This window comes from Protopterus annectens, chromosome 1.part1, assembly GCF_019279795.1.
Source record: "Protopterus annectens isolate FY-2018-M chromosome 1.part1, PAN1.0, whole genome shotgun sequence".
NCBI lineage: Eukaryota > Metazoa > Chordata > Ceratodontiformes > Protopteridae > Protopterus > Protopterus annectens.
Window position 1 is genome coordinate 1,147,421,061 of NC_056726.1, and position 14,245 is coordinate 1,147,435,305.

The following is a 14,245-nucleotide window of genomic DNA, read 5'->3' on the forward strand; positions in this document are numbered from 1 at the left end:
CCCTAAAGTAAACTTTAACATGGAAGTTCTGTGGCTAATCAGGTTTCCAGATGACTGCAAACTAGGAGCCATAATTGTAAATACTAAAAATGTGGACATCCTACAAAAGGGCCTCACTGAGACAGATGCCTGGTGTCAAAGCCATGGCCCCAAGCTCAATGCCAAAAAGTGCATTGTCATCCACTTTGGTAAAAACTCTGTAGCCATGAACTACAACAAAGGCGGTAGTATACTTAACACTAAAAGTGTGATAAGAGACCTTGGGTCACAGGTGGACAGTGGACACACCTGTGATAATCACATCCCTACAGTAGTCAGGAAATCCTTCTATGTGGCACACCTCATCACACAAGGTGTCTCATGCAGAATAGAAGAGGACATTGTTCCCCTCTACTGATCACTCATTAGATCCATAATAGAGTGCAACGCCCCTTTTGCTATGTACCACACAAGACATCTACAACTGGAAAGCCTGCAGCAATACCTCACAAAGAGCATTAGCAGCCTGAAATACATGCCATACACAGACCATCTCAAAATGCTCCAGCTGTACTCTCTCGCATATCGCCTACTCAGAGGTGATCTCTGCCTAACATACAAAGCTATGTCAAACACAGAGCTGTTGGACATGCTCCATGTAAAACATTCACAATCCCTCTGATCTTCGGCCCCAAAACCACGAGTGAAATACAAAAGTAAGGGGTGTATCCATTTACCTTATGGATACCCACACCTTCAGGTTAGTGGCACAGCATGAGGCCTTGGAGACCATGCAAGTGCAACTAACATTGGGCAAATCTGCTTATCAGATTGTATCATGCTACAGATCACCTACCGTGTCTCAGGAACCTTACTCAGTATTTCTGAGAACAGTGAAAAATATAAAGGTCCTATCAAACACCATTATATGAGGAGATTACAACTACCCAAACATTAAGTGGGAGAATTACTCATGTACAACATCCTTTGCCCAATGTTTCCTAGAGTTTAAAAACTCAAACACCCTGGAACATCTGGTCACCATGCCCACTAGAGGTGAAAACATACTGGACCTGATCATCACCAACATGGGGTACCAGTGTCCCACAACAGAGATAAACCCCTCACTGGTAATATCAGATCATAAAGTAATCACACTGGACATCCACATCCCGCCCCCCCCCCCGCCCCAGTCAATGAAACCACTGTGAAGACATTTTCAAAAGCAAACTGCACACTTCTGAAGACCAAAGTGGAAAGTTCCAAAGCCCCCTTGCTATAGGTTAATGCTATACAACCTGCTGAATCATTTACAAGTGCATTCTATGAGCATCTACAGGGAAGCATGGATTGAGACATCCCAAATAAAACCAAGATGCACTAGATGCAAAATAAGAAACCAATCTGGTGGTTGTCGGCCATAAATAAGCTATACAACAGAAGGAGGAAACGAATACATGATGGAGCAAACTTCACAAAAGGAAAGGCATCACTGATCATTATTAGGAAGAAACACTGATCGCTCATAAAATAATCCAAGGCCAGTTTCTAAAGACAAATTGCCAAGGAATGCAAGAATAACAACCACAAAGCTTTCATTAGCTATACCAAACATTTAGGTGGCAACTTCCAAATATGCTGTCAGCTACTGCAAAATGGCAAGAAATACACTGAACCAACTTACATTGCCCACATCCTGGGGGACAAGTTTAGTGCAAACCCCCCACCCCCAAAAGGGCCTGTGTCCATCACAGAAGAATGCAGAGCCCCAGACTTCATGGACATGCATGGACATTTTTAAAAAACAGCCCTCTCCAAAGCTAAGAACACAGCATCAATGGGACTGGATGGTGTCCCAGGCTGCGTCTTACACCAGCCCCAAAAGGAACTACACCCTCACCTACATTCACTGTCCAGACTCAACCTTACCACAGGCTATGTACCCAAAGATTGGCATATAGCAACAGTCATCCAGCTCCACAAAGGGGGTGCCACAACAGAACCTGGAAACCATTGCCTTATAGGCCTACTCAGCCTGGTCTGCAAAGCTATGGAGCAAATTATCATGGAACCCATAAACAGATACATTGGGGACCTCCAGACACTGGACTCTACTCAACTTGGCTTTGTTAAAGGCAGATCCTGCCTCCTAAACCTAGTTGACTTATTTGAAACAGTTACCAAGGACATAGATGGAGGTGAAAGTAGTCCACACAGCCCACCTGGACCTCACTAAGGCCTTTTGACACCATTCCCCACTCTGTCATCATGGAGAAGCTTACTAGCTTGAACATTTTAACAGCTATATCACAGGATGGGTGGCCAACTGGCTCACAGATCAAACACACATGTTCAGAGTTGCAGATGCTATGTCCGACTCTAAACCAGTCACAAATGACATCCCACAGGTCTTGGTCCTGGGACCCTGTTCAGTAGATACTGCTAAGAGGTACAGGCAAGCACGGGAGGAGTATGGCTGAACAAGTTTGCAGATGACTGCTAACTGTGGTCCATAATCGACTCTATGGCTGACACAGACATCCTCCAAAAGGGTCTTACAGAGACAGATACCTGGTGTCAAAACAATGCCCTCAAGCAGAATGCCAAAGAATGCATAGTCATCCCCTTTGGATAAAACAAAGTGCACACAAATTACCACATAGGTGGTAATCCAGAATGTACAGAGAAAGTAATTATGGCCCTGGGGACCCAGGTAGATAGTAAACTCTCCTTTGATTATCACATGGCCAAAGTGTTTAGAAATTCGTTCTATGTAGCCCACCTAATGTCACCTAATGTAACCCACTTTGTCTAGTCTGATGATGTCACCATCCTACAAATATACCTGTGGAAAGAAGAGCTCCCAGTAATGTGTATAGTGCATTGTGTAAATGCGTACTCCTCTAGTATGTTAGGTAGGGGTTTGAATCTTGCACTTGACAAGTTTGTGTGTATCTCCTTGGAGAGGAGCAACCTTTTTGGAGACTACTAAAACACCTTAAAAGTGGTATACTTATCATTATCAAGTCTGATGATGTCTCCATCCTACAAATATACCTGCGGAAAAAAGAGCTCCCAATAATGTGTATAGCGCGTCGTGTTTATGTGTACTCCTCTAGTATCATAAAGTAGTTAGGTAGGGGTTTGAATTGTGCACTTGTTGAGTGTGTGTGCACTATGTGTATGATACTGTTGGACAATGTGTTGTGGGTTTTGCTTTTACTACTGTATGATATATCACTGTGCCCAGACTGGCAACGTCAGTCAGGAGGAAAAGGTAACCACCCACACCACAAATCCAGTCTCACACAGACCTATTGCATCTGCATACCCAACACATAAACACACAAAAACATACTCGGTGGCTCTAAATAAAAATCTGCCTAAACAGCAAAGACCTCCTAAGCAGATATCCAAGCAACAGCCACCCCTCAACAATACCCACAAATCACACAAAATCAGTGTGCCTCACAGTCACAGCCCATAAGGCCAAACAACACACCAAATACAATTGTTATAGGGGACTCTATTGTCCGGCACACTGACGTCCCACTCACTAGACTGAACAAGGAAAAGGTCACGGTAAGCTGCCTGTTGGGTGCCAGGATGCTCAACATAATGCAAGCACTCAGGTCACTCCAAAGCAAGTACAAGTATGACTCCGTTATTGTCCATGCTGGTGTGAATGACCTGAGACGTACCTCCCTGGACTACATGAAAAGAGACATAGAGGAGCTAGGAGCTCTCTGACCATGTAGCCGAGGCTGGTATGTCCCTGAGCTTGAGTAGCATCTTGCCCTCACCAAGAATGATGCCACAGTATAAAGACAAAATGATCAGTTTCAACAATTGGCTAAAGTATTGGTGTCATTCAAAGGGGATCCAGTGTCTTTCAGCCTGGGATGACATGCTCGACAAGCCACGTTGCTTCGCTAGGGACGGCTTGCACCTGTCACCCTTAGGCTTTTGTATACCGGCCAAGGCTCTTGCCACCCCCATAGTGCCTTTCTTAGGCAAGGCTCAAAGGACAAACCCACCTCCATAGACAACCCAAAGATAAAAAAACTAAAGGTAATACTACTCAATGCCAGAAGTCTAAACCTCAAGATGCACGTACTCGAGACACTCCTCAGTATGGAGAAAATCGATGTCTGTGCAGTAACAGAAACCTGGTTCAAGGCTCCTGAGAGCACCTCAGCACTACCAGGTTATAAGTCATACCATGTGTTTTGGCCCCAAATCTCAGACCGAAGCACAAAAGGAGGGGGAGTATCTATATGCATCAAAGATACCTACACCTCCAGGTTAGTGGCACTGCACGAAGCATCGGAAACCATCCATGTGCAACTAACAGTGGGAAAAACTGACTTTCAGTTTGCAGCCTGCTACAGAACACCCTCCTTATTACAGGGACCCCACTTGGCATTCCTGAGAACACTGGAGAATATGAAGGTCTCTCCAAACACTATGTTATTGGGTGACTTCAACTACCCAAACATTGACTGGGAAAACTACTCAAGCCCAAACACCCTCGCCCAATGGTTCCCTGAATTTATAAACTCTAACACAATGGAACAACTGGTCACCACTCCCACAAGAGGGAACACCATATCGGACCTGGTCATCACCAACATGGGGACTCTATGTTCCACACCAGAGGTAAACCCCTCATTGGTAAGATCAGACCATAAACAAATTTCCCTGGACATCCATATCCCCTGTAAAGAATTTCTCAAAAGCCAACTTTGCATTTCTCAAGACTGAAGTGGAATCCTTCAAAGCCCCTGGGCCAGAGGATAATACAGCCCAATCCACAGAATCCTTTCCAAATGCATTCTATGAGCACCTGGAGGAATGCATGGATCATGCTATCCCAAATAAAACCAAGACGCACTCCTCCAAAAACAGGAGACCGGTCTGGTGGACCCCAGCCATAAATAAACTATACAACAGAAGGAGGAAGCTACTACATGACAGAGCAAAATCCCAAAAAGGGAAGGCATCTCTGATCAGTATTAGCAAGAAACTTTGATCCCTCATAAAATCATCAAGGGCCAGTTTCGAAATAAACATTGCCCTAGACACTAAAAATAATCACAAGGCCTTCTTTAGTTATGTCAGAAACATGGGCAGAAACTCCCAGATATGCTCTGAATTGTTGCATAACCAACATCCTGGCAGACAGATTCAGAGCAAACTTCTCCCCCCCCCCCCAAAGGAGCAAATGCCTATCCCAACTGAATGTAACCACTGTGACATCACAGAAGCACAGGTGAAAGCTGCCCTCTCCAAAGCAAAAAACACAGCATTTATGGGACCGGATGGTGTCCCAGGCTGTGTCTTACATGAGCTCCAAGAAGAACTGAACCCTCACATTGAGTCACTGTTCAAACTTAGCCTTACTACAGGATATGTACCCAAAGAATGACGTACAGCTACAGTGGTCCCACTCCACAAAGGTGGTGTCACAACAGACCCTGGAAACTATCGCCCCATAAGCCTGACTAGTCTGGTCTGTAAATCTATGGAGCGTATTATCATGGAACTCATAAACAAAGACATTGGGAGCCTCCAGACACTGACCCTACCCAATTTGGCTTTGCTAAGGGCAGATCGTCCCTCTTAAACCTAGTTGATTTCTTTGAAACAGTTACCAAAGCCATAGATGAGGGCAAGGTATTCCACACAGCCTACCTGGACCTTGCAAAAGCCTTCAACATAATACCCCACTCGGGCATCATAAATAAGCTTACCAGCTTAAATATCAACCCCTATATCACAAGATGGGTTGCAAACTGGCTCAGAGATAGAACCCACATCGTCACAATCGCAGGTGCCATGTCCGAATCCTAACCAGTTACAAGTGGCGTCTCACAGGGCTCAATTCTGGGACCTCTCTTGTTCGGTATATACTTCTCTGAGGTTCAGGCTAACACGTGGGGATTATGGCTGACAAAGTTCACAGATGACTGCAAACTGGGGGCCATAATCGAATCTCCAGCAGACACAAGCATCCTCCAAAAGGGTCTCACAGAGAAGGATTCTTGGTGCCAGAGCCACGGCCTCAAGCTAAATGCTAAAAAGTGCATAGTCATCCCCTTTGGGAAAAACAAGTTGCCCACAAATTACCACATAGGTGGTAATCCATTAAGTACAGAAGAAGTAATTAGAGATTTGGGGACCAATGTAGATAGTAATCTCTCCTTTGATAATCACATTGCCAAAGTGGTTAGAAAGACCTTCTATATAGCCCACCTTATTATGAAAGGGTTCACATCTAGATCAAGAGAGGTCATTGTGCCCCTCTACTTGTCACTCATCAGGCCCATAATTGAATACAATGCCCCTTTTAGGATGTACCTTACCCGAAACCTGCAGCAAATGGAGAGACCCGAAAAGAACCTCATCAAGAGGATCATGGGCTACAAACAGATGTCCTATGCAGCTCGACTAAAGAAACTCCAGCTCTACTCAGTTGCTTACCGCCTACATAGAGGTGATCTATGCCTGATGTATAGAGCCATGTCAAACCCAGAATTAATGGACATGCTCCACCTCAAAAAATCCAAGTCCCTTAGAGCTACATGCTCCAGGGACCTAAACCTCAGCACAAAAATAAATAGGACATGCTGGAGGGACAGATTCATTTCCCAGAGGCTCCCCTCACTCTGGAATAGAATCCCAATTCAAGTTAGACATAGCCTCTCACTGACCCCCTTCAAGTGAAATTTGGACGCGTGGATGGGAAATCGCAAATTCACCCCTGGGATCTCTCCTGTGTCCCTGCTAGACAGAGGCACAGTAAACTAATCTTAAAAGGGTACCTACTGTGACCTACTTTACAGAGACACAGTAAGCTAATCTAATAGGGAGGCGGAAGCCAAATACACTCTGGCTAGGCTTATAAATGGCCTAGGGCAGATAGCCTAGTATCTACCTATGAACCTATGAACCTATGAACAGTATGTGCATTGCACATGTCAGGTAGCTGTGTGGCAAATACATATATGTACATGTGACCTCAATTATTTCATAGGTGGGAACCCTGCTTTCTCCATGAACACATCTGTTATCTTTGCCAAGGTGTGCTGCCACTTTGCAGACCATAGGTCACATCTGTATGCTTGTGACAAGCCCAGCCACTGCAGTGATCCCTGGCCAAGGTCATTCATGTCACACACGCTCATTACGGTTTCTATTGAATAGTGTGAGTGAGGGTTTATGCCTGAGGTATATTTCAGACCTGTTAAAATGCAGCAAAGTCTGTCAATGATGGCTATTCATTATAGGTGTACAACAACCTTTGTGGATATGCATGCAGACCCCTTATTGCTTATGTGATCCACCGAGGGATTTCAAAATACCTTTTGAAATGTGATTACCAAAGGAGAGATGACATAACACTTGGCTGTATGTACACATCGGTACCTGTTCAACATGTTGGGGGCTACTACCTATGTGGTACTGTGGGGATACTATGTTTTGTAAAGGTGGATGCTTTAGTTGGCTTATAGCTTTACAGCATGGGTTTGACAACAGGTATCTGTCTGTATGATACCCTTGTGGAGGATGTGTGTGTCTTCTGGAGAATGCATTATAGGCCACAGTATGCATTTCCAGACGTGGACGGACATATCCCTACTGTGTTTGCTTGTACCTAAGAGAGATATATGCCAAACAGGGGTGGTCCCAGGAATGGGTGCAGGTGAATACCACTGGCTACTGGCATAGTATAGTACTTAAAGGATCCAAATGTTACTGTGTGTCCTACATGTGTGTGTCAGTTGTCAAGACATCATCTAACAATTGCTTATGGTCAGGCTGTTAGGTTATGTATACTACCAGAATGCAAACAAATGACAGATAGTAACAGTATCACCCACAGCACAGTGTCAAACCATGTCATACACACATGTGTACCCACGTTCCAAAATGTGTGTAGTACAATGCATACTGGCTACCAATAGAAACTATGGAGTGTTAACACTGTGTAATACAGGGCATGTCACCCTGCCCATGTGTCCGCTATGCACGTACATGCAGACAGTTCACCTCCATCATGTTCACAAATTTACACCTGCAAATCTGTGCTGCACACATCCCACATGCACTGTCCACTCTCTAACACATGCTGTCAATACTACACACATCAGCCAAGTGGCACGTGGGCGAATAATACACTACTGGAATTAACAATTACTACATTGACAATCATAACTTTAGTGCATCATGCCGCTTAGCTACACCTTCAAAAATATCATTACACTTACTGCTGGCATCATGCTAACATTGCTATACCACTACAAAGTCACCCAGTGCATCAGCACCATGTTAGCCTGTTCCTGCATCAATGTTACAGATGACAGGAGGTGGCACAGGTTTCATCATATGCACAGGGTGTGATGTTGGTTTGCCAGAGGCCTACATCATATATGTGTGTGTGTGTGTGTGTGTGTGTGTGTGTGTGTGTGTGTGTGTGTGTGTGTGTGTGTGTGTGTGTGTGTGTGTGTGAGGGCCAAGAGTACTGCTATGGGCCAATGTTGATGTAATGTGTGCGGGTATGTTTCAGCCCTAGGTGTCTGGTTTATGTGTGTATGTGTCTGCATGCACACAGTTCCACCATGTGGCTGCCATATATGGGGATCTGTGGGACAGCCACCGACTGTACCTGCCAGGCTTTACAGATCACCGTCTCTGGCCATGGATACGGTACCTGTGCCTGGCAGGGGTGCTACTGACAGTATCAGGTACTAAGCCAGACTGGGTACTATCCTCAGAGGTAGACATATGTACACTGGACCCAGGTCCCTGCTGGGACTGGCCAGAGCCACGTGCATGTCATCTTCTAGGATGGTCTATGGATAGCCTACCTTCAATATTGTTGGGGCTGCTACTGGCACTACGGGAGTGGCTATGACTTGAGGGACATCCGCGGCGACTGCCAGCTGCTGATGTTTCTGGCATATGTCCATGCCGATGTCTCATCCATCCTGCACTGTCCTGACACATGGACATGACATTGCGGAGGACATCTAATGTCTCACCCCAACGTCTGTCAGTGACCTCAGTGTAATTATGGATGGCACCTGCTAGGTCATGGATACTGTCATTTAAAGTGGTGTTATGTGCACTATGTGCCCTTAGTCCCTGTCTGGTGTACCATTCCATATGTGGCTGTGCCTCCATGACAGCCTGGAACATGAGTGAGGTTGTAAGACCTGCGGCACATCTGCCAGGGGCATGATGGCCAGCAGTGCTCCGATGAGAACCCCTGGACATCTGCCTGTGTGGTACTGTTCCAGACATCTGGGTATGGCTGCTGTGTCGGGATGCATATGCCATAGATACCACACTGTCCTGGCCAATGCCGACTGTACATCATCCCTCAGCTAAGGGCATTGGTGATGGATGTATTGGCAGAATGACTGTGTGCATGGATGGGTTGGACACTTGTGTACTGTCAATTGGTGGCCCAATGACAGACCCTGGCAAACATGCCTGTGCCTCAACACACCTATCCTCATTATCACTATTTGTGTCAGTGACATCAGGTTCCCTGCTGCAGTGAACCAGCCCAACCTCAGCACCTGTGAGAGGAAGACAAGAAACACACTTTATGACCTCTACATGATGTCAGAACACATGCATGCATGCACACATGAACACATGAACACATGCACACATGCACACGTGAACACATGCACACATGCACACATGAACACATGCACACATGAACACATGAACACATGCACACATGCACACATGAACACACGCACACATGCACACATGAACACATGCACAAATACACACTCACTACACACACACACACACACACACACACACACACACACACACACACACACACACACACACACACACACACACCACCAGCAATCCAGAACATACTCAATAGTGGTTGATGGTGGGATACAGTATCACAAGCCAAACAATCATATCACACATGTCAGCATGCAGGACGTGTGTTGCTCAACAGCATGCAGTGTGAGTGTAGACAGTCCTTGCTAATAACAGTATACAAGGCTGTGATGCATGTGTGTTGTTGTTCAGTGATTGGCCTCACCCTGGAATGCAATGTGTACATGGACACAACATTGCTGTGCAAGTATTAAAAGCTCTTCAATGTCCTGTGCACCATCACTCACATGTATACATACCATGGTTGGATATATATCTGTGTGTCGCATAGATATCCATTTCTGATTAGAGTGTCTGTGTCTTTAGCAGATAATTGTGGACACAGGTTTAGTTCATGCATGCTATGTATACACACAGGATGAGTGGTGCATGTATTCCTGATGGAATACCATTGCTCAACATAGCCATTGTACAGTGGTTATGGTGAGTGTAGAACATATTGTGGACATGCCAGTGCCAGGCATGACATGGCATGCTACAACACAACTGCAACATTAAACATCACACATACCCAATGTGTGTAATGTGACCATTACACTCAATATCTTCTACACAAACTACAAAATGAACTGGCACCCTACCTAAGTACCATGTTCAATCATAGCCTCCTCAGGCTTTGTACCCACTGAATGGTGCACCGCAACAGTTATCCCACTCCACTAAAGGAGAGCCACGATGGACCCTGGGAACTACCGCCCCATTAGCCTGACGAGCCTGGTCTGCAAGGCCATGGAATGTATCATCGTGGAACTCATAAACAAAGACATTAGTAATCTCCAAACTCTGGACCCTACTCAGTTTGGATTTGTAAAAGGCAGATTATGTCTCCTAAACCTGATTGACTTATTTAAAGCAGTCACCAAGATGAGGGTAAAATGGTTCACACAGCTTATCTAGATCTCACCAAGGCTTTCAACACCATCCCCCACTCTGGAATTATAGATAAGCTCACTAAACTAGGTATAAATCCCTATGTCACAAGATGGGTTGCCAACTGGCTCACAGATAGAACCCACACTGTGAAAGTAGCGGATTCCAAATCCGACATCAGACCAGTAACAAGTGGAGTACCACAGGGTTCAGTCCTGGGTCCTCTCCTGTTTGGTATCTACTTCGCTGTAGTGCAGGCCAACACAGAAGGTCTTTGGCTAACAAAGTTTGCAGATGACTGCAAACTAGGAGCCATAATTGAACTCCTAACGATGTGGATACACTACAAAAGGGCCTCACTGAGACAGATACCTGGTGTCAAAGCCATGGCCTGAAGCTCAATGCCAAAAAGTGTATTGTCATCCCGTTTGGTAAAAACTCTGTACCCATGAACTACCACATAGCTGGTAGTCTACTTAATGCCAAAAATGTGATAAGAGACCTTGGAACACAGGTGGACAGTAGTCTCTCTTTTGATAATCACATCACCACAGTGGTCAGGAAATCCTTCTACATGGCTCATCTCATCACAAAACGATTCTCATCCAGAAAAAAGAGGTCATTGTTCCCCTCTACTCATCATTCATTAGACCCATTATAGAGTACAATGCCCCTTTTGGCATGTACTTCACAAGACATCTACAACAACTGGAAAGACCACAGAAATACCTCACAAAGAGGATTACTGGCCTCAAACAGATGCCCTATGCAGACCGTCTCAAAAAACTACAGCTTTACTCCATTGCATATCGCCTACTCAGGGGCGATCTCTGCCTAACATACAAAGCTATGTCAAACCCACAGCTGTTGGACATGCTCCACTTAAAGAAATCCCAATCCCTCCGAGCTACACGCTCTAGGGACTTTAACCTTCTCACCACAATAAACAGAACATGCTGGAGGGATAGATTCCGGTCCCAGAGACTTCCCACACTCTGGAACAGACTACCTATCTATGTCAAACAGAGCTCCTCATTAGCACTCTTCAAGAAAAATCTTGATGATTGGATGGGAAATGGGAAATTCGCCCTGGGGATCACTTCTGTGGCTCTGTTTGACAGCGGCACAGGAAAATAATTTTCTTGGGTGGCGAAAGCCAGGGTACATTTTTTGGCTAGGCTTGTATGGGCCCTAGGGCTGATAGCCTAGTACCTACCTATGAACCTATAATAGCATTACAAGACATATATGTGTCACTTTGTGCAAATGGGGATTGCTATGCATATTGTGTATAGGTGCATATGTTTGCACGCACACAGCATTGAGATGTATAGCAATGAATGCTATGTGTAGTACTATGATTACTGTAACTGGATGGGGTATAGTACCATGAGCCATCATCATGCAGCATCATGTGGTCACTCAAGGCTACTAATGTGTGCCAGACCTGCACCTATCATGCTGTACCTGAACTGCAGTACCATGGCTACATTCACCATTTCACAGACAGTTGTTACATAGGTTTGTAAGGTGCCCAATAGGGAGCATTGCCTAACATGAATGTGTTGGGTGTTGAAGAGTGTTGCACCACCCCATGATAGGCCTCTACCCCTCAGGTACATTATGTGTGCTGTGTGGATGACATTTGGGATACTGAAGTGTGACCTTACAGCGGGTGTCTGAATATGCCATGTGTATCATATTAACATGTACCGCGTATGACAAAGTTGTGTATGTTGTGTGCATGTGTATCAACTCTGCCTATCCAATGTCCACTGCAGTGTAGCCACAATTTGTTTGGGATGCTCTGTGTATTGCATGTGTTTGAGGCAGCTACTCACATTACTGAGATGTGCATAGTCTCACAGCAAACATGCACAACATGCATTATGTGTAGGTGTGTTACATGTGTACATGGCCTACACCTCACCTATGACATGCACATTTTAGCATGTGTCTGCTGCCTTACTGTCACACCAGAGGGACCTACAAAGATATGAAACAGTTTGTCAGTGGCAACAACTGTGACATTGCTACTGTGGGTTTGCAATCTTACAGTAGTACAACGATTGACAACCATAGGCCTACAGATTATGTTCCAAATTATCAGTATTGCACAATACCAGGCTCCACATCTTCTAACTACACAGTACACATCTCACATATGCATGATCTACCAATAGAGGTAACAGTAGTCTACAGATATGCCATGTTACCTGCACGCTCCATGTGAACTTGCTGGGTGGCTCCGTTCTCCATGATGATACTTGTCTGCTGTTGTTGTTGTTGGCCAGGAGCCACCAGGCTAAGTATCAGCTCCTCCACTCTGGTGAGGGGGGATGGATGGTTACCCCATCACTTGTGGCAAGCTGTTGTCTACGAACATCAGATGCATGCTGCCAGATACGTCTAAGTAAATCACTGCAGTGATGGCGTACCTGCTCATATGTCCAGTTATGCATGCCTACGTCATTTACTCTATGGACAACATCTTGTCACAGTGCAGTCTGATCTTGCTGGTCCTGGCTGGTTCTTGAGAAAAGCAGGGTGCAGTGCTGAACCAGACTGGTTGTTATTACTTCATCCGCAGCAGGACTATAGGTTGGGTTGTGTTGGTGGGCCATGACCCTGGAAGACAATGAAACAATATGTGTGAGCAAGTCATGTGGCACACTTAACATTCTACAGTACAGATATCACTGAACTGCAATATATAGCAACCTCTTGGCTGTCAGAGGATACACACTTTCAATACCACATATCAGTGCTCAACCCACAACTGCCTGATGGTGCCTGGCACGCTTTATATATTAAACCATGTTCTGCACAGCAACAAACAGAAACCAGTATGAAAGACTATACAACAGTACATGGCACACTGTATGCGACACAGTGCACCACCTAGCCACAGGAGGTATATATTCATAGATTATTCATAGATTCATAGATTAGTACTAAGCTAATTGCCCTTGTGGGCCATTTTAAGCCTAGACAATTATCCCTAGTGAGACTCAAATCCTGCACCTTGTGTGTGTGTTTAAAGGCCAAACCCCTTAACCGACCCCACCCCCCCCAAAATTCAAGCTAATGCATAAAGAAATATGTCATCCATTACAATGATTGTAAAGTCCAGTTACAGTATTACCAGTATACTACACTAGTTGTTGATGGCAAACCCCTGCCTAACATATGTGCACATTCGTGAATATAAGTGGCATACTGCTGTACTAGACTAGACATGTTGCTAGATACGCACTTATATCCTGCAACATACATATGACCAAGGGCATGTTACAGGCATACCCACACACACATCAGACATACATACAAAACACAAAGGTATGCCAACCCAGATGAGCTTTACTTGTGTACCATACAGTACTGTGCGTCAGTACTTACAAAACCATATGCCTGAGGTATGTAATCTGTGAGAAATACAGGGAACACACAAAACAGTGGT